Here is a 20,799-nt window from a genome sequence, read left to right on the forward strand (position 1 = left end):
ATGAAGTCGATCCAAAAGAGCTCCAAATACAAGGTATTCCAGATCCGTGTCCAGTAGAAGATGAAAATTTCATTAGACAATGTGGGCAGCGAAGGCGATCTGAATTAATAGAAATAGTTCTTGCTCTAACTTGAGGTAAGTAAAAGTCGAAATACAAAACAAAACATTTATAATTTTTATCGTTAATATTTTTTCTTACAACTAACATGTTTTATTATGCAACAGTTAAAAAAAAACTAGATATTATATATTAACGTAAGGTTTTCCGTTTTCACGGTCAACAAAAATATCATTATTATTTGAAGTAGATTGTTTACTTAAATCAGGATTTAGCTCCCCCTATAGTATTTGCTCCTTCATTTCCAAAACTTTCAATTGTTTTAACAAAACTAGTCTTTGTAGTTCGGTATTTGAAAGTCGTTTGGTATCGTTTGTCCCGTATTTTTCAAGAGGACTAATATTAATAGGTTTTTTTTTAAGTGGATATACTTCAATAGTAATATCATCATTTCTGGAACACGTTGCACAAACAGAAGGTCGGATTTTAGCTTCATGCTACTGTCTTGTCTTGGGTCTGTTTGTTCTGTACCGACAGACAATGCTCCTAAAATAAAATTGTAACATAAAGTGACCTAGACTTCAACAGAAATATATCTTTTGGTTCTAAGTAACTTTGTAAATTAAATATAGTTGGGCTAGCTTTTTATATCATTAATTATTTATATCATGTGTTCGTTACAAGAAAAAAATGTTTTTATTTTAAAGCAACTAGAACTACATTCTAGTTGCTTTAAAAACAATTTTTACGTATGTTTTAACATATTTCATAAAATCTTCCCCCAGGTGTCAATTACCGACAGCCGAATCCTTAGCCGATGATTATAAATATAACCTTACTTTAGTATGATGTAAGAATACACATACCTTTTTGGTGTTGTCCTTTTCTGACAAAATTTCAAAGGTAACTAGAGGTTAATCGATAGTTTTATTTATAAATATTACAGGTATCTTTGTAAGTACTGGATTTGTATCGCCTTCCTTGATTTCCAACAAAATCTTTTTCCAATACTTTGGAGCAATTTTCTTATTTTCAGTTCTATTAACATCAGTCATTTTCTTGAGTCTCGATTTCATGTTATAAATTTATTTGTAGATTTAACTTGTCGTTATTTGTGAACCGAAATTAAGCTCCCTTTGTTTTTTCATAGCTTCAGTTACTTTTGTTTTTGATAGTCGGATAGCTGGTGTTTTATTAATAATAAATGAAAATAAATATTCAAAGGCCCATGTCTCCAAAGATGGAAAAGTTAGATGGCGATGCATTAAAAAAGGGTGTCAACAAAAAGTGTACACAAAGGTACAGATGTACAAATACGTACAGATTTGAATTTAAATTTCAAACCGAAGCGAATAATTTCTGATTTTGAAATAGCAATTCAAAATGCAGCCATGTTAGTGTGGCACGACATTATTATTTTTTGTTGCAAATTTCATTTAACACAAAATTGGTACCGAAAAATTAAAAATTTAGGTTTGTCCTGTCGCCAAGTGCTCGGTCAAGAGTGACCAATGAGCACTCTTGGCGCGCATCGCCCTGCTTTCCTTCCTTTTCCAATTTTTTCATTAGTCTTTTGGTTCGGAATCTTGTAAAATATTATGTATAAATATTAATTGATTTCCAAACCAAAGGACAGTCTACCTCGGTCACTCTTAGAGCCCTAAACTCTAGGGAGCCGACTAGCGGGGCTCTGCTCCACCTACCTTAGACTCTGTGGCTTTGCCTTCGCTTTCTACGAATTAGTTTTATTTTATCCTTCGAAAAGAACAATTCAACGTCCCAACTTGAATAAGGGATAAGTGCCTAGGGTGTTTTGCACACCGACTTCACGAAATATCCTAGAGCAGAGCATATAGCAGAGTGGATAAGTTCATAGGTTCACTCTAGCTACGACGACATGGCGCCCAACAAATGGATTAAAATCCGAACCTACGACCCAGTTCCTGACCCACAGAAGGCAACACTCCATTGACTTTAACATGGGTTAAAGTCAAGTGAACAGTGGGGAGAGCCACGGAGTGTTAGAAAGTTATATTCTAACACTCCGCCATCGAGCTTTGCAGCAATCCTGATGCCTTCAGTGTACCAGGTGTCTCAGCGAGCCAGCCTTCTTCGACGTTTTGAAGCCCCGGAAGCTACGAAAATCCTGGAGTAGCCACAGTCCCTGCCTGCTCTCCAGATATGTGGTCCGCGTCACCACCGAGCCCCAGGCAAACTAGCCTACGAGACCCCAGGATAAGCGGATGGAAGCCGGATAGCAGAGAAGAAGACGAATCCGCTGGGAGGAATGGTACACCGACCGTGGATGGAGCATGCCGCAGAGGGAGATGCAGTAACATCTGGACCCCCTAGGTTCAAGATAAGTGTTGTATGTGAGTTACGAACTTTTTGAATTTATTTTGCACACTTTTAAATTACTGTATTCATTTTTCTATATATTTTTTTCGCATTTCTTAAACTTGTAATATTTTAAAATTTTCAATAAAATTTTTTACAGCCTCAGAGTCTCGAAAGGAGGGATGATGTCGCCAAGTGCTCGGTCAAGAGTGACCAATGAGCACTCTTGGCGCGCATCGCCCCGCCTTCCTTCCTTTTCCAATTTTTTCATTAGTCTTTTAGTTCGGAATCTTGTAAAATACTATGTATAAATATTAATTGATTTCCAAACCAAAGGACAGTCTACCTCGGTCTCTCCTAGAGCCCTAAACTCTAGGGAGCCGACTAGCGGGGCTCTGCTTCACCTACCTTAGACTCTGAGGCTTTGTCTTCGCTTTCTACGGATTAGTTTTATTTTATCCTTCGAAAAGAACAATTCAACGTCCCAACTTGAATAAGGGATAAGTGCCCAGGGTGTTTTGCACACCGACTTCACGAAATATCCTAGAGCAGAGCGTATAGCAGAGTGGATAAGTTCATAGGTCCACTCTAGCTACGACGACAGTCCTTGGAATATAAAAATCAAACTGTTATTGGAAACTTTTTAAAATTCTTTTTCGGCATTCCTTATGTAGATCCAAATGATGTTGGTGACTTTTTTTCTGATGAACTTTTTAATATTATAACAGAAGATGACAGAGATTTGCAATTTTGTGATTACCTAGTTGATAATTATTTAACGCAAGATTTAACATTTCCACCTTACATATGGGCTTCAAATTCATTATCTCTTATATTTACTAGAAACGCATGTGAAACATTTCACTCGAAATTTAACGAATGTTTTTATAAATCACATCCTGACATATCTAGATTTACAGATATTTTGTTAAATTTTCAAGAAGAAGTATATTATGTGAAAATTAGAACTCCACATAGATTCGAAAAAAAAACTTGATAAAACGGCAAAAAGAAAAGTTGATTTCATTGAAAATAGGCTAAATGAATATTACGTTAATCAAAACATTACTAAATTAGACTTCATTAGATCAGTTTGCAGCTAACTTTTAAAATTTAAAGTATAGTGTTCACTCTTACTTATTTTTATCACTAATCAGACATTAGAATTAAGCATTGTTATTGTGTAACTGTAGTTTTTGTTATTATATATAAGTTAATGTAGATTTATAAATAAACTTAATTCGATTATATTGTTATAGTTTCAGTATTTAATCAATTAAAATTTTCGCTCATGCTTTGGGAATTGGGTTCCTTTTTGAATACAATAAAGTAAAATAAAAACTATATATGTTCACAAAAATATTATCTAAGTACCTAGGTAGCGTGGGGCAGTTCGTAGTCGCTTTCATTCCTACTATAAAACTGAACCCATTAAAATCTAGGTAGCGTAGGGGAGTTACTGGTCGCCCATTTATTTTATACCTAAAATTTGGTAAAGTGTTAAACATTATGGAGAACACCAGTGCAGTTTACCATGCCTTTTCCTACAACGGAAGGTTATCTGAGAATCCCGTTAATCGTTTAGAGGTGTAAATTAGTTGAATGTACTGTAGCTAGGGTCAGCGTAAATGGATAATGTTGTTTTTATAAAGCAAGCACTTTGATACATTTTATTAACAAAATTTTTAATACATATTTCTTAAACCTTATAGTTACCTAAATACAAAACTATTTTTTACTTCAAATTTTATAACGGTATTATTAGTATAGTTTAAATAGGATCCTATTGTGCTATCCCGTGGGCACTTTGTTGCTAAAATGTAAAACCCAGTTTTTTTGGTTTCTAATATTTTTGTAAGACAAAATCACTTGGTCGTCCAAAAATCGTAGTGGGAGGGGAGCGGTGGGGTGCCTTACAAAAAAAAATGCAATTTTTTTTCATCGTTTTTCGGATGTACAATATCCGAAAATTCATTCGTCAAATTTGCATACCCATCAAGACATTAGAAATATATTTTTTTTATTTTTAAAAATACGTCATACCATTATTGTATACGAACAAAATGCCTTCATACAAAATCACTTGTCCTGAAAACCCATATTTTTAAAATCGTTTACCTCGCTTTACCTCGAAAAATATTGGGTTTAGCAAAAAATTGCTTTTTATAAACGTTATAGGCCAAAAATCAGAGAACATGCTGGTTTTTTTAGAATATTGATTGGATAATTAGTTTAAGAAAAAATTAAATAAATCGAACGGCATGTCACGACGGACAGTGCTGAACGCAGAGATGCGAGGAAGGGCGAGATTCCTATGCCATAGTCAACCGCAAATCGACTCTACTGATGGCGATGTTGTTATGGTCGTTTTTTCATTGTGATGCTGATTTTAAGGAGGATGAATACTCTAGCGTAAATAGTGACTTCTTTGGCTCGTTTTGTTGTCAGATTATTAACAGTTTTAAAATACTGTATTTGAGTATTTATATTATCATAATAGGTATTGTTGTATATCTTTAAGGTTGTATACTTATTATTATTAAATTATTAATATTATCCAGATTTAGCCATACGGCTCGCACTCCCTCAAAGGGGAAAATTCACTTATCTCAGATACTTATGATATCAAAAGGATTGAGCTCTGGTGGGACTCTTTCCGTGTTATCGAGCCCTAGGTGACTTGGTATGTAGGAGTATCCCGTATCCCCAAAAAAGTTCTTACAGATTATTGTTATTATTATAAAGCTTACTAAGGACGTAGTAAAGTGGTTAAATTTCAAAAGCTTGGGATATACATATCTAAAATGGCAAATCCTAATAGAATATCTACCATTTCCAAGTATGCATTCCACTATTTGCCTGTGGCAGTTTGAGCTGTAATGAATTCTGGAAACTTTGTCAAAAGTTCACGTGTTAAAGTTGAGATTTTATCGGAGAGTTGCATAACGTCTTCTTTTCTCCTGAAAGTATCGATGATTTCCGATGTACAAAGATGAATTAAGTTAATATAATGTACAGAAGGACTGCCACACTCTAAAAGCCACTTCTTATAAAGATTTATTAATAATCTTGACAGAGCTTCGTACTTTAACTTATGGGCTCGTATAGCTTTATTGTATTTTTTGCCAGATAAAATACCATCAATTGTGGACTGAGCATAGAGACCACTGTCCAACCATACATCAGCAAGTCCAGAATCTGTCATGAACTGACCAATTATTTTGAGGAAGTTCATAACCATGTGAAATCCACCTAGACGAATGACTACGTTTTTTGTGTCTTCTGGCTGGGACCATTGGAGCTCTTTATCTTTATAATATATCGCTTGATCCAACGTCAGTACGGTGTATCTGTTATTTAGCTTCTTAGCAATTTCATTGCACTTTATGATAACAGTCCAAACGGTATCATATTCTGACGAGACATGGGGTAGCACAGGTAAGTAGCCATAGGTCGTTATATGTGATTTATCCACAGTCCGTTTATGAAATCCTGACCACTGTGGGATAACGGTTTCATCCCTAATAGAGTCCCTCATTTTGCAAATGCACCATGCCACGTTACGATATCTTATGTTATTATTAAGATTCTGATCCTTTTCTATGATGCTCAGTTTATTTTCCTCGGATTGTACTTTTCTTTTTGATTTGTCAAAATAAATTTTGTGAAGGGAATGAGAATCGATTTATTTAATTTTTTTTTAAACTAATTATCCAATCAACATTTTAAAAAAACCCACATGTTCTCTGATGTTTGGTGTATAACGTTTATAGGAAGCCATTTTTTGCTAAACCCAATATTTTTCGAGGTAGAGTGAGGTAAACGATTTTAAAAATATGGGTTTTCAGGGCAAGTGATTTTGCATGAAGGCGCTCCGTATACAACAATGGTTTAACGTATTTTTATAAATAAAAAAAGAATATTTCTAATGTCCGGATAGGTATGCAAATTTGAGGAATGAATTTTCGGATATTGTTTATCCGAAAAACGATGAAAAAAAAATTGCATTTTTTTTGTAAGGCTCCCCACCACTCCCCTCCCAATATGATTTTTGGACGACCAAGTGATTTTGCATTACAAAAATATTAGAAACCAAAAAAAAGGGTTTTGCATTTTAGCAACAAAGTGCCCACGAAAATCTATTCTAGAAGCCTTTTGCCAGTCTATTTACTCTACTATATCACTAAAGTATTATGATGTTTGTATGATGATTGTAAGTGATATATTTCTTAGAAAAGATTGGTAGGAAAAAATACTGTAATTTTTATAACAAAATGGAGTTGAATTTTATTCATACAATTTCTTTTTAAAAATAAAAAAATCTACTTATATAATCTACGGATATTTCTCAATAGTTAATAATAAAAACAATAAACGATATTTTTTATAAATATGGATCGCACTGTATAACATATGCATAATGTGGCTTTTTTCACTGATGTTATTATCGTGTTATTTACACAAATTACTATTTTCAGTTAATTTTAATTTTATTTGATATTAATGTGCTGGTGATTACAATAATGTATGATTATTTTTAATTTTAACAGTTGTTCCAAATTATATGTTTGTTGTCATTTAAATTAATTAGAGAATGCAATATGACAATGAATGACAAATAGATTTTTCGTAAAATGTAAACATTATTGTTTTAATAATAAACAGATTAATTTTATACAGTCAATTTTAAAATATTATTGAAATTATAGTATAAAATGTGATTATATAGTAATAATATACATCACATATCAAAAATATAAAATGAAATTATACTATCTCTTCTTATTCCTTGAGTCCTTGTCAGGACACTCTAAATACCGTTAGCTTGCTGTTTCCATTGGCTGCGGTTCTGTGTCAGAGGGTCAGCTTTATGTAGGGATGTAGAGTGTCCTGGCTCAGCCAGGAAGAAAAGAAAAGAATCTGAAAGTTGGAAAAGAGCACGAGAAAAGAGGCAAAGGTCAAGTTATTCAAGAATATACTTTTTCGGTAAGATAGTTTCGAAACAAATTCAGATTTCTGCTTTAATCTGGAGCCTTCTAAAAATTGCAAGGCATGGCCAGACGTTGATAAAGATGTTAATAGAGACATGGGGAATCTAAAATTTGCATTCCACGACATGTCTATTCAACTAAGCAGAAATCCTGAACGAATTTGTTTCTTGTACTCATACAGAGTAAACAAAGAAAACCAAACTACCGAAATAAGCAGACGAGTAAGAATGGGATGGGCCGCATTTGGAAATCTCATACATACTGAAAGACAAAAAGATACCCCAAAACCTTCGAACCAAAGTGTTCGATTCTTGTATCCTTCCCGTTCTCACTTACGGAGCTCAAACCTGGACATTCACAAAAAAAAACATGGACAAGATTCAAAAAAACTCAGCGAGTCATGGAACGACAGATGCTTGGTATCTTACTAATAGATCGGCAAACGAACGAAGCAATCCGGAACAAAACAAAAATAAAGGACGCCGCGAAACAAGCAGCTAAATTATAATGGAAATGGGCTGGACACAACGAACGTCTCGAAGATGGTAGATGGAACAAAGAAGTCGGAAACTGGCGACCGTACGATGCGAAGAGACCAAGAGGAAGACCTCAAATGCGCTGGAGCGACGATATCAAAAGAGTCACAGGACCAATGTGGAAACGCCTAGCACACAACAGGGATGAATGGCGAGAAATGGGAGAGGCCTTTATTCGACAATTCGGATAGAAAAAGGGCTAAAAAAAATCCTTCATAGCCTAATAAGACAGAGAAGATTATTTTTCACGTTAAGAACGGCTATGAATATCTATTCTGATGAGACTTATTAAGTCGAAATACGTATCAATAGATACATAGACGCTTTGAACGTGAAATCAAATCTTTTCTGTCTTTTTCATTTCATAATATACTTTTTATTTTCTTTGAAAACTTTGTGTCAAATGCAGTGACAAATTACATAAAGTCGTGGCCTGAAGTCAGTGCAAAAACTAAAGGCATAAAAACACCATCCTTAAAGTGCAGTAGAAAGAACGACATAACCGCGGTATATAGGACAAGTACTTATGGATATAAGTACTCAATTAGAAAAACGAATTACTAATTTAAGAACTTATTTTTGGATGCAGGCTAAGATATCTACTCTACATCACGCGATTTGCGCAGTAGATGATACAACAACAATCAAAATGAGGAAACCAGAAATGTCCATAGACCATCTTACTAAGGATGAAAAAATGCGCACCTGGATGGGTATACCTCTACAAGGACGACATCCCAATCAAGTCAGTCAAGACTATGTTGACAATATAGCGTCGAACTATTGAGTAACCACAGACAAGTGGCTCCCTAATGCGATCGGGATCAGGTCATATGAATAAAAAATTACCTTAAATATATCTTCAAAGTCTTTCAAGTCCAAAACAACAAATGCCGATATGGCATGATTCAGTAGAAAAAAATCTTTCATCGAGAAGTAGCTATCAACTGGAACTTCTCCCATATTATCAATACGTCCCAGAGAGATTGCTGGAAAATGACAACTTTAAGCTATACTGGGACCACACTATGCTCACAGACCAAACATTAGTACACAATAGACCAGATCTCGTCATAATTAATAAACTAACAAGCAAACACCACTAAACGATGTGGCAATACCTAACAACAATAATCTGCGTGTTAAATCCAACGAATAGATCGCCAAGTACAGAGATCTAGAAATACAAAAAAGAAACAATGGAGAATGAAAATTACCCAGATGACACCTAATATTGTTTTTACGGGAGTCATCCCGAAGAACCACCTAGAAAACATAAAAAATCTGGGTCTGAATGAACATCTCTATAAGACCATGCCGAAAGCTGTGCTACCCTCGACGTCCAGATGTGTACGAAAATTTTTGGGTGACACTTCAGCACACCAAGTCACCTAGGGCTGGATAACATGAAAAGAGCCCTAATAGATCTCACTCCTTTTGATACCGTAAGTATCTGGGATGAGTGAGTTCTCCACTTAAAGGAGTGATATTGTTTTGAAGCTATTTTCTTGGCATCTTTAAGTAATTAAGTGAGGAGTGAGAGCCGTATGAATAAATCTGGAGGACCGATAGAAAAATGATTTCTAACTAGGATGTCTATAACTAATATCCCTGTAAAACATGAAGATATGCTAATAAGCAGAACAATTTAAAAGAAAGGCAGAAAATATTAAATTCCAGACGAGCCCGAATTTAAAATGTAAAAAAATTATATCTTTGTCAGTATATTTTGTTTGTTTTTCATATATTGCATTCCAATTAATTAGTTTGCTGTAAGAAGGATGCAGATCCATATTTAGACCATTTTGTGTGAAAAAATATGCCATAATTAAAAAAAAATTGGCGAATTGACTGGTATAAGAACGATGCAGATCCGATAATAAATAAAGGAATTATACGTCTTTATGGATCTGCCTCCTCACTCATTTAGTGCAAGAAGGGTGCAGCTCCGGACCTGCATCCTTTTTGCACTAAACGATGGTGAATGCTCGGTGATTTTCGTGGAATGCAAGGTCATCTTCTGTTGGCGCTGGGCCAGCAGAGCAGCTGATTTGTTTTGACTTGTTAGCTGCAATCATTTAGTCAGATCCATTTAGCGCTAGTGAGTCAGACTATGAACCTACAAGTTCAGATTAAATTTGTTTTAATAGTGATGTCGCAGGACCTTCAGCTAAGAGAAATTATCCAAAGAAGAAACGTACCTCTGTAAAAAAACAACACATTGAATCTGTTGTCAACATGGAGCCCAATGAAGAGCCTGTTGTTCCTGTAACCAAAAATAGAAAAAGTTCCAACCCCACTCTCTAGAAAAGAAATATGAAAAACAAGCTATTGCAGAAGGAAAAATGTATACGAACTAGAAAAGAATACAGAAGGGACCGAGATTAACTGGATCGAACTGCAACTGCAGGTACAAGTGTTTTGAGAATGTGGACGAAGAAAAAAGTTGTCTTACAAAAGTTTAACAAAATAGATGACAAAGATTTGCAAAATACCCATTTTGGAGGGTTGATACAAACTACTACTATTCAAAGAACTCGAAAAAAGACTAATGAAAGGCAAGACCGCACTTGTTCCCACAAATACTTAATAAAACTGGATAAGTTTGTAGACATGCTTTTGGTTCAATCCATAGCATATCAATGAAACGTGTAGATCTCATTGCTCAAACTTTTCGTGACAGAGATATTGCAGCGCTACCTAGTAACAAAGGAAAGCATACAAATAGACCCAACCGAAAATCTATCGAAACACTCAAAAATGTGAACATGCACATCCAGAGCTTTCCAAGGCGTGAATTGCATTATAGTAGAAACAAATCCCGTCGATTCTATTTATCTCCAGATCTAAATGTAGAGAAGGTGCATCAACTCTGTTTGGAACTTTACGAACCAGAAAGTGTTAGCAATCCTAAATATAACCCCAAAGTTTCCTATGATTTCTACTATCGATACTTCAAAGAAAACTTCAACTAGAGGTTTGGCTTACCTCGATCAGATACGTGCAAAATATGTGATGTCTTAGATAACAAACTCAAAGATGTGACCCTCGACGAAATAGAACAAAAAGTTTTATCAGCGGAAAACAAGTGGCATGAAATTAAGGCTGATTTGTTTTTCAATGATCTGAAGGAGAAAACCACATTATACAAGAACACCAACGAAGTGAAGGTTCTGACGAACCCCAGTTGTGGACATACAACTTCTGCGTCCATTCTGGTAAGACAAATCAAGCACACTTTTATATGTATGATGAAACTATGCCTCGAATGTCACCAAACGATGTAGTGTCATTTTTGTACCACTATATAAAAAATATACTCCCTAAAAATGTTAAAGTTTTGTACCTTTTCCCCGATAACGCTGCTGCGCAAAACAAAAACTCAGTAATGATTCAGTTTGTTTATTTGCTGGTGAGAACTAGGTCTATTGACAAGATAAAGCACCGCTTTCCTGATCCAGGACATAGCTTTCTTCCCTGTGATCGCTGCTTTGGAGAATTGAAAAGTTTTTAAGGAAGAAGGACTACGTTTTTAGCCCCCAACAATATGCTGATTTTGTTAAACAATCATTCAAACAGTTTATGTCCATTCTGGTAAAACAAAAGATGATCCTGAACTTTAGTGATTACTATGAAGGACATTTTAAAGAAGTTATGTCAGATCGGGAAAAGCAAAGATTCCAGATTTCCAAATACCGAATTGTCCAGTACAGCAATGAACATTTAGATGGTATTAAAGTCAGTATATCTACTGGCCTTCCGAGTTTTCACTTATTCCAAATCTTGAGAAACCTTGACAGCGACCTCCTAGTTTCTTCTGATATTCCTGTCTATTGCAATCCTATACTTGTCAAAAAAGCCAAATATGCAGATGTAATGCAGTTGGCAACACGATTCGTTCCTATGGACCAAATGGCTTTTTACACCCGTCTCACAAGTGATGTAGCCATGGCAGAGAACCAGAAAACCGAATCATCTGGAACCGATAATGACGACCAGGTAGATGAATGAAGGTTGTGTTTGCCCGTGTGTTTAATGTTTTATTTTTTTTTTGTGAATGCTATTTTTTTGACGCCAACCTGTTTCTTTTTACAGATTTTTTCGTATTTGTGGTGTAGGAAAACCATAGTCGTTTGATTATTGTAACCGAATAAGAGTTTTTGTTGGGAATTTGTTTTTTTTTCTCAAAAATGATGGTAAAGGAGCATTATTTCACGTGTTTAGTGCAAGAAAGATGCAGATCCCACTTTTTTTCAATTTTTTTTCTTATTTTTTCAAAAATTATCTACTTGAAAATAGTCTCAAGTAATGACTAAATCTGTTTGTCATCGATTGATATTATGTGTTTCGGGTTAAAATAAATACTTTTATTAAAAAACAGTTTTTTTTTTTCAATTTCCCAACAATTACCAAATATGGAGCTGCGTCCTTCTTACAGCAAACTTCTCAATTACATTTGTTTTTCTTCTTGTTTCTAATATTATATTTTTATTTGTTCGTAAAGAATTTCAATTCATACCGAGTAGATATTTAGTTTGTTTATGTTATACCTAGTATTCCGTAAACGATTGCAAGACTTGCGCTGGTTTTGTTTTAGGATGAAAACTTTTTACTGATTTCAGTTACAGATATTAAATTGATATTTTACTGCGATCATTTTCTATTTTATAGAAATATTTCTTGTATCGTCTTTGATACCTCAACTGTAATACGCCTTCTGTCAAAAGGCGAAAGGACAAACAGTTCGATATCTGTACGAGAACTTTCGTCCTCATTATATGAAGGATTAGATGAAATTGCTGCTGGCTCGACCTCTATTTTATATATGGAAGAGGAAAACCGTTGTGAAACGTGCCTGTCCCTCTAAATTGTATGCAGAACCGGATTCAACCGTAATGCCGTCGTAAAAGATTTTAGTGCTTGCTTTTTTATTACCTTTTTATAAAAACCATTAATTTTATCAGTGCTGTCAAATCAATGTATACGAAATTCAATTACAATTTTCTGATAACTTACATAATAAAAAACCAAATATTTTTTGTCATTTTGCAATATTGTGATGGAACCGGTTAACCTGAACGGCATTTGCGGTTCGATTTAGTTGTGAATTAATATACATATTATTTAGACAAAAAATGGAGAGGTATGTCTTGTGGTGCGTTACTTTTTTTAAATGGGTGTTCGCCAAGAGCCATATTGTCTTATTAAATAAAATGAACAAAACACTTAAACAGTATAAAACAAAACAAAATAAAATCCTATAAAACAAAATAAAATTCTATAAAAACAAAATAAAAATAATGTTTGATGTAACAAAACATTGTACTATTCTATTTAAACACAATCACTATACACACTTACTATATTCTTCTCGTTTTTTTTTGTTTTTTGTTTTTTTTATGCTGATGTTCTTATTAAACTATTAGAAAATATTATTCGCTGTCTAAATCTGAAGATGCAGTGCTGCTATCGCTGTCATTATCTTCACCACCTGGTGTAATTATAATTGGCTCTAGTAAAACTTCGATATGAGTGTCAAGTTCCCACATACGATGTTCTTCTTTAATTATGTGGCCTATACATTTAGCTCATTTCTCTGGAGTTACATGGAGGATTGCTTGAATCAAAAGTTTCTTAATTTCGTTTAATTTGAACGTTTTGTTATTGCGTGCTACTTCTCCTTTCACTTGCACCCATATAAGTTCAATGGGATTAAGTTCGCAATAATAAGGTGGTAGACGCAGAACTTTGACACTATATTCTTTTGCAGTTTCATCTACAGCATATTTAAGATATTCACTTTTCCTTAACCGTGCAATGTCAAGTATCTAAATTTTGGGCATTGATTCTTCGTATGCAATCCCCTTTTCTGTAAGCTATTCTTGAATCCTTCCTTTCAATTTCTTTCATAATCACCTGTTTGTTTTGACTCAAATTGAAGAAAACCATCATCAAGAAACCCTGTATCACTTCCTATATGGGTGATGATTAAACGCCGTCCCTTTCCTGATGGAGCTTTTAATCCTGTAGATCAGCCTTTTATAAATGCTTTGCGTTTACTTTTGACATTTAAATCTTGCCAAACTTTTCCAACTGTATGACCTTCGTTAATCCAGGTTTCATCCAAATAACATATTTTGCGTCCAGTGCTGCGAATTTTGCGTATTTCTTCTAAATATTTTTTTCTCCACACAATAATTTTATTTTTTTCTAATGGCATACTTTTTCTGTTGAATTTTACATATCGAAAGTTCATTTCGCGCATGGTCTTGATTAAGACTCTACGAGATATCTTGGGTAAGGAGTCATCGTTTTCGAGCTCTTGAGAAATATTTTTCAGTGTTGGAATTTCACTCCGAAAATAAAATGAATGAATTTTTCGACGTATAATATTCCTTGTCTCGTCATCCAAAACAATGCTTTTCCTACATCTAGTTTTACCTTTTTCTTGCTTTTTATTTTCCGATGTATTTTTAAGTACACGATAAATACAGCTAACGGATACTTTTGTTAAACTGCTACAAATGTCGACCGCTTGGCTAACATTTAATGCCATTTTTCTGCCGACAATTCCTTCATAAACGTTTCGTATCATTACCTTCTCTTCGGACGTTAACATTTTCCGTCTCTGTTGCGGCTTTTCATTTTTGGAATCAACATCAGAATTTTGCTGTCTTCTCTTGGAACAACTCGGTTTTTCGTCCAACTCCAATAAAACTCAAACCAAATAATCACAGAATATAACTTAAAATTTACTATAAAACGACAAACTATAACACTCGTATTATCAATAACACATTTTATCAATAACACAAACTTATCGCATAAAATATATTCACAAAATGCAACACATACCCTACCCTAAGAAACGCCAATGTAAATGAACTATTGTTGATGGGCACTCGCTCGACAAAAACTAGTTTTACGGCTTTCTGTGGGTCGGAATTGAAACGGAGTTCCGTAGCTAATTCCAAAGTTGCCAAACGATTAAAAAATATCGCTTTAAAATATCGATTTTTATTTTATAAATTTAAATATGTAACGAAACGGAACATATAAATAAAATTTATTTAATTACAATATTGTGCTTAATTTTTACTATTGAAAAAATAATGTTTTTTTCTATTTTTATGATGATAATAATCGCTGCGTGGAAGAATACAGGTTTTATATGACCATAAGTACTGCTTGTGAACAAGAATTGGCTACACTGTACGACAACTCCTGGTCAGTTTTTCTATAGAGAAGCACAAATAAATATACTACTTATATATTGTGTAATTTCTTATGAGAAAACGCAAATTGCAGTTGAGAAAACGGGTAGTTTTCGAGGGCCGCTGTGTACATTTAAATTTGACGATATTCAGCATTTAAACGATGAATCACTCTCTAAAATAGTGAAATTCTACTATAGACAAGACATGGTTTGATACTCATGACGTAGTTAAAAAAGAGTGGGTGGATAATTCTAAAAATTGCACGTTGAAAGCACCTTGTTCGAGGGGAAAACGCGTAATAATTCTATATGCAGGATATAAAAATGGATTCTTACAAAACGCGCTTCTCATATCGGCCAAAAATATTAAAAAGTAGTGTGGGGAATACTACGAAGACATGACTACATAAATATACCATCGAATTTGGTAATCGGTATGGATAACGATCCGTATTATTCTCGGTAACTTCATAAAATTCCAAATGTCAATACGAAGAAATCGTATACTTTAACATTTATATAGAATAAAAATCTAGAAATACCTTCAAGCGTTCCAACAAAAATAAATTATTAGAAATATGTAGTGAAAGTCACAAAATTTTCAACCAGAGTACGTAATTGGTAATTATGCAAGAATAGAAAATTGTTGTAGGTCACTTTCCTGCAAGTACCTGTAGATAAATACGCTATTTACTTATTGTAATTGAATAATCGATAGTAAATAAATAGGAATTTAAAAAAGTTAGTGTTTTAAACATTTATACCAATAATTAACCACTAAACTTCATGAATTTTATTTTTTTTTACCTGTTTATTTAGTGTTGGAGTGGTTAGAATATTTAGAACATTTTAGCCCAAATTCGTTTTATTTTGCAGAAAACGGACCTGCATCACCTGGTAAAAGTTGGTGCGTTGTAGAGCATATGTTTTAATTTCCCACGAAACGATGAATATGAGTCACCGGGACATCCCAGGTGGTCCAGAAGGTCCCGAAGCTCTCCGTTCTCGCTTAGTCTGCATTTCCATGAAATACCCAAAACTTCACTTCAGAGATGGATTCACCGTAACGACTACTTCCTCTTTTGGAGTTATGCTAAAGTTACCTAATGCTAAATGTGATGATAATTTTTTACCAACAATGTAACACAAAGTAAAAAGTTTTATTATGTAATAATGAAATGTTATTAAAAAGCATAGTTAAGTAACATTGATTTGCGATATTATATACTATTTGTCTTCGATTTTTATTTTACTAGAATATGTCATAAAAGTTTTAAGAAAAATTTCACTCTAGTGTATCGATGAAAAGAGTTAATGCATTAAGTGTACTTGTCGTCTGCTTCCTTTACAACTTTTAGAAAGTACAGATTTAGGCTGAATCCTGAATTAGATTTCCGATTTATATTCTCTGAAAAGACTTAACTTTATTTTATCTATACGTACAAGTCCACAAGGATAAATTATTTTCCTGTAGTCGGTTGTATACCATATATCAGCTTTACTAAAGCTGATATACAGTGGGTAAAAGCCAAATGGAATAAATTCATTATTTAGGTTACTGTACATATTTATAAAAAATCCCGAAACACGTCAAATTTAAATTATAACTTGACATTCTTTAACGTGAAAATGCAACCCCTACCTTCAACCCCCTTAGAATGACAGGTACAACCTCCAATTTTTAAAATAGGAAGTATAGGCTTGTGATATATCGTTTGAAAGGTCTTTTCATTCTCCATTCAAAAATGTTGTCGCTTTCAAGTTTATTAAGATTAATTAAGATAAAATAAACTAAAATCATGTGGTTACCGAAATTCGCTACAATACAATCAAAAACTAAAATGTAATGCAAAAGGTAATAAAATGTAGAACACGAAAACGAACTATGAATGTTAATGAAGTAGATGTTCAAAATGTTCACCGCGAACGTCTTGGCAACATCCTAATCTCAAATAAAACTGTCTTCTAACATTATTTAACATAACAGGCGTAATCGACCTAATCGCAAGCGTTATTCGTTCTTTTAAGTCATTTAAATCAAAAGGTTTAGTTTTGTACACATGGCTCTTCACATATCCCCATAAAAAGAAATCTAATAATGTAAGATCAGGTGATCGCGCTGGCCATTCAATCGATCCTCGCCTCCCTATCCACCGATTGGGAAATATTGTATCGAGATACTGCCGGACATTAAGTTGGTAATGTGGTGGTGCTCCATCCTGCTGAAACCATATCGTATTCGCTGGAACTTGAGAGTTTCCTGGATCAGGATATAAATTTTGCCAATGTTGGAATGACATCATTTTGAAGTAGTGCCAAATAATTGTTGCCATTCAAGTTGCCCTCAATGAAAAAGGGACCAATGATATTGTTTCCTACAATCCCTGCCCAAACATTAACCTTTTGAGGGTATTGAGTGTGTTCTTCTCTCATCCAGTGAGGATTTTCCGTGGCCCAGTAGCGGCAATTTTGCCGATTAGCATGACCGTTAAGTGAAAAAGTACACTCATCAGAAAACATAACGTCTTCTTATTGGATAATATTGTTATACAACATGTCCATCATTTGCTCACAAAAAAAAAAAGTTCTCCTTTTAAAATCGTCTTCCATGAGCTCCTGAGTAGGTATCATCTTATAGGGATGCAATTTATTTTCTTTAATTATGTTTACTATCGATGTATGGCTAGCATTGAATGTAGTGGATGCCTGTCTAGTCGATGTATGTGAATTTTCCTGAAACTCAAGCAACACATCTAATTTGAGTTCATCACTCAGTGCATTGGCAGCTGCTTTTTTTATCTGCCTTACATGAACAAACTCGCTAAACTGCTTCTCTATTTTACTTATTGTTCCTTGGGATATAGGCGGTAAATTAGGAAATTTCTCATGAAATAGGCGATTTATTTCCTGTTATGTTCGGGTGTTATCTCCGTAACCAATCATTTGTAAAACTGTTATTTTATGCATTTCCGTTAATCTAACCATTTTTCAAAATTGAATTGAAAGAACTTTTTACTTAAATAAAATACTGACAACTTAAATAAAACAATTTACTAATAATGGTTACCATCTAAAAACCACATTGCTATGGTTTTTGTTCACTTTCTCATTATCAAGACCTAAACGGGGATATGTGAAGAGCCATGTGTACAAAACTAAACCTTTTGATTTAAATGACTTAAAAGAACGAATAACGCTTGCGATTAGGTCGATCACGCCTGTTATGTTAAATAATGTTAGAAGACAGTTTTATTTGAGATTAGGATGTTGCCAAGACGTTCGCGGTGAACATTTTGAACATCTACTTCATTAACATTCATAGTTCGTTTTCGTGTTCTACATTTTATTACCTTTTGCATTACATTTTAGTTTTTGAGTATATTTTAGCGAATTTCGGTAACCACATGATTTTAATTTATTTTATCTTAATTAATCTTAATAAACTTGAAAGCGACAACATTTTTGAATGGAGAATGAAAAGACCTTTCAAACGATATATCACAATCCTATACTTCCTATTTTAAAAATTATGGGTTGTACCTGTCATTCTAAAGGGGGTTGAAGGTAGGGGTTGCATTTTCACGTTAAAGAATGTCAAGTTATAATTTAAATTTGACGTGTTTCGGGATTTTTTATAAATATGTACAGTAACCTAAACAATGAATTTATTCCATTTGGCTTTTACACACTGTATGGTATACAGGTATACTATAAGGTTTATTAAAAATTCTTTGTAAACGGTATATTTATTTAACAGAAATCTTTCAGACCAAATCACAGAACGTTTTCTAATTTAAATATTTATGTTTGGCTTAATTAAAGTGGTTACACTCATTTTAGATAGCAGCACTGAAGGTGGTATATTTATACACAAAAGGTTCTGTGATTTCGCTCGAAAGGGTTCTTTGAAGGAAATGTACCTTTTATAAATAATTTTTTAATAAACATTTTTATACGTACAACATGATTTAACAAAAATCTTTGTTAAATCATTAGTGTCCCTTTTACCTTAACCAAATTTTTCTCTTTTTCAATTCACAAAATCTGTCTCTGAAGAAAACTTAAACATCAGTAACAATGTAAATTAGGTCAATACGAATACATTACGCCGAACTTAGCAAGCGTATTATATATATATATATATATATATATATATATATATATATATATATATATATATATATATATATATATATATATATATATATATATATATATATATATATATACATGTATATATATATATATATATAAATTTGTTGTAGTAAGTACATTAATCATTTTCTAAGTAAATAACATCTTATTATTTTAATATTTTACACAATTTTTTCCATTGATCTTTGTTCTGTTTATGTTAATGATGCTGTGCTTTTATTTAGTAATCTCTGTACACAACCCATATATTATTTTTTGTTTCTCCCGTATTAAATATGTCAAATTTGTCAAGTTTTCTTTTCTTCTCTTTTTTTATTTCGTCTACGCTTGCCTTTAATTTTCTATTGCAGGAAGTTATATTTGGCGTTTCTAAAAACATGTCCCAAATATTCGTTTTCGTTTTCTGATGGTGTTAATAATAAATTTTGGTTTATTTATGCACTTAACTCAATAAATACTCGTTCGTTTTTCTGGTAGTCCAGAGTCCTGGGAATTTTTAGCATTCTTCTAATCTTATACACATACCATCTGTCAAGATCCGTGCTTCAACATAATATTAATGAATATTGAAAACTTAGCAGGAGTAGGTGTACTTGCACTGAAATATCGTCACTTCTTGTTAATATTGTTTTGAATTTTAAAAAAGCCTGTCTCGCCAGCTCAATTCTATATCTGACCTCTTGAGTGTTATCCGACTGTTCATTTAAAAAGTAACGAAGCTATTTTTAATTTGTAACTCTCTAGATATTATTCTATTCGTAACGAAACCAACGTCGGACAAGTGGACAAATATGCATACCTGGGAACAATGATTAACTCCACAAATGATTACAATCAGGAGATAAAAATAAGAATAGAAAAGGCTAGAGCAAATTTCAACAAAATGAGAAGAGTTCTATGTACCAGGGATTTAAAACTGGAACTAAGAGTTAGGTTGGCGAGGTGCTATGTTTTTTCGACTTTATTTTATGGAATGGAATCTTGGACCTTGAATGCGACATCAATGAAAAAACTGGAATCATTTGAGCTGTGGGTATACAGAAGAATTCTGAAAATATCATGGACAGAATACATCACAAACAAAGAGGTTCTGGGAAGGATGAACAAAGAAATGGAAATTTTAAATTCAATAAAAACAAGAAAATTAGAATATCTCGGACATATTACACGTGGAGAGAAATACACCTTGCTCCAACTGATTATGCAGGGAAAGATCCAAGGAAAGAGAAGCATAGGGAGGCGTAGAATGTCATGGCTGCGCAACCTGAGAGAGTGGTACGGATGTACATCAAATGAACTTTTCAGAGCAGCCGTCTCAAAAGTCCGAATAGCTATGATGATTGCCGACCTCCGCCGCGGAGATGGCACTTGAAGAAGAAGAAGAAGATATTATTGTTAATTACTGTCATTATATCTTTATTGGATATTAGGGTCGAGATCCTTGCTCCATTTTTTATTTTTAACATTTAGTTTTAAGCCACTTTATTTTTTAATACATTTTATCAT

This window comes from Diabrotica undecimpunctata, chromosome 5 (genome assembly GCF_040954645.1).
Source record: "Diabrotica undecimpunctata isolate CICGRU chromosome 5, icDiaUnde3, whole genome shotgun sequence".
Taxonomy (NCBI): domain Eukaryota; kingdom Metazoa; phylum Arthropoda; class Insecta; order Coleoptera; family Chrysomelidae; genus Diabrotica; species Diabrotica undecimpunctata.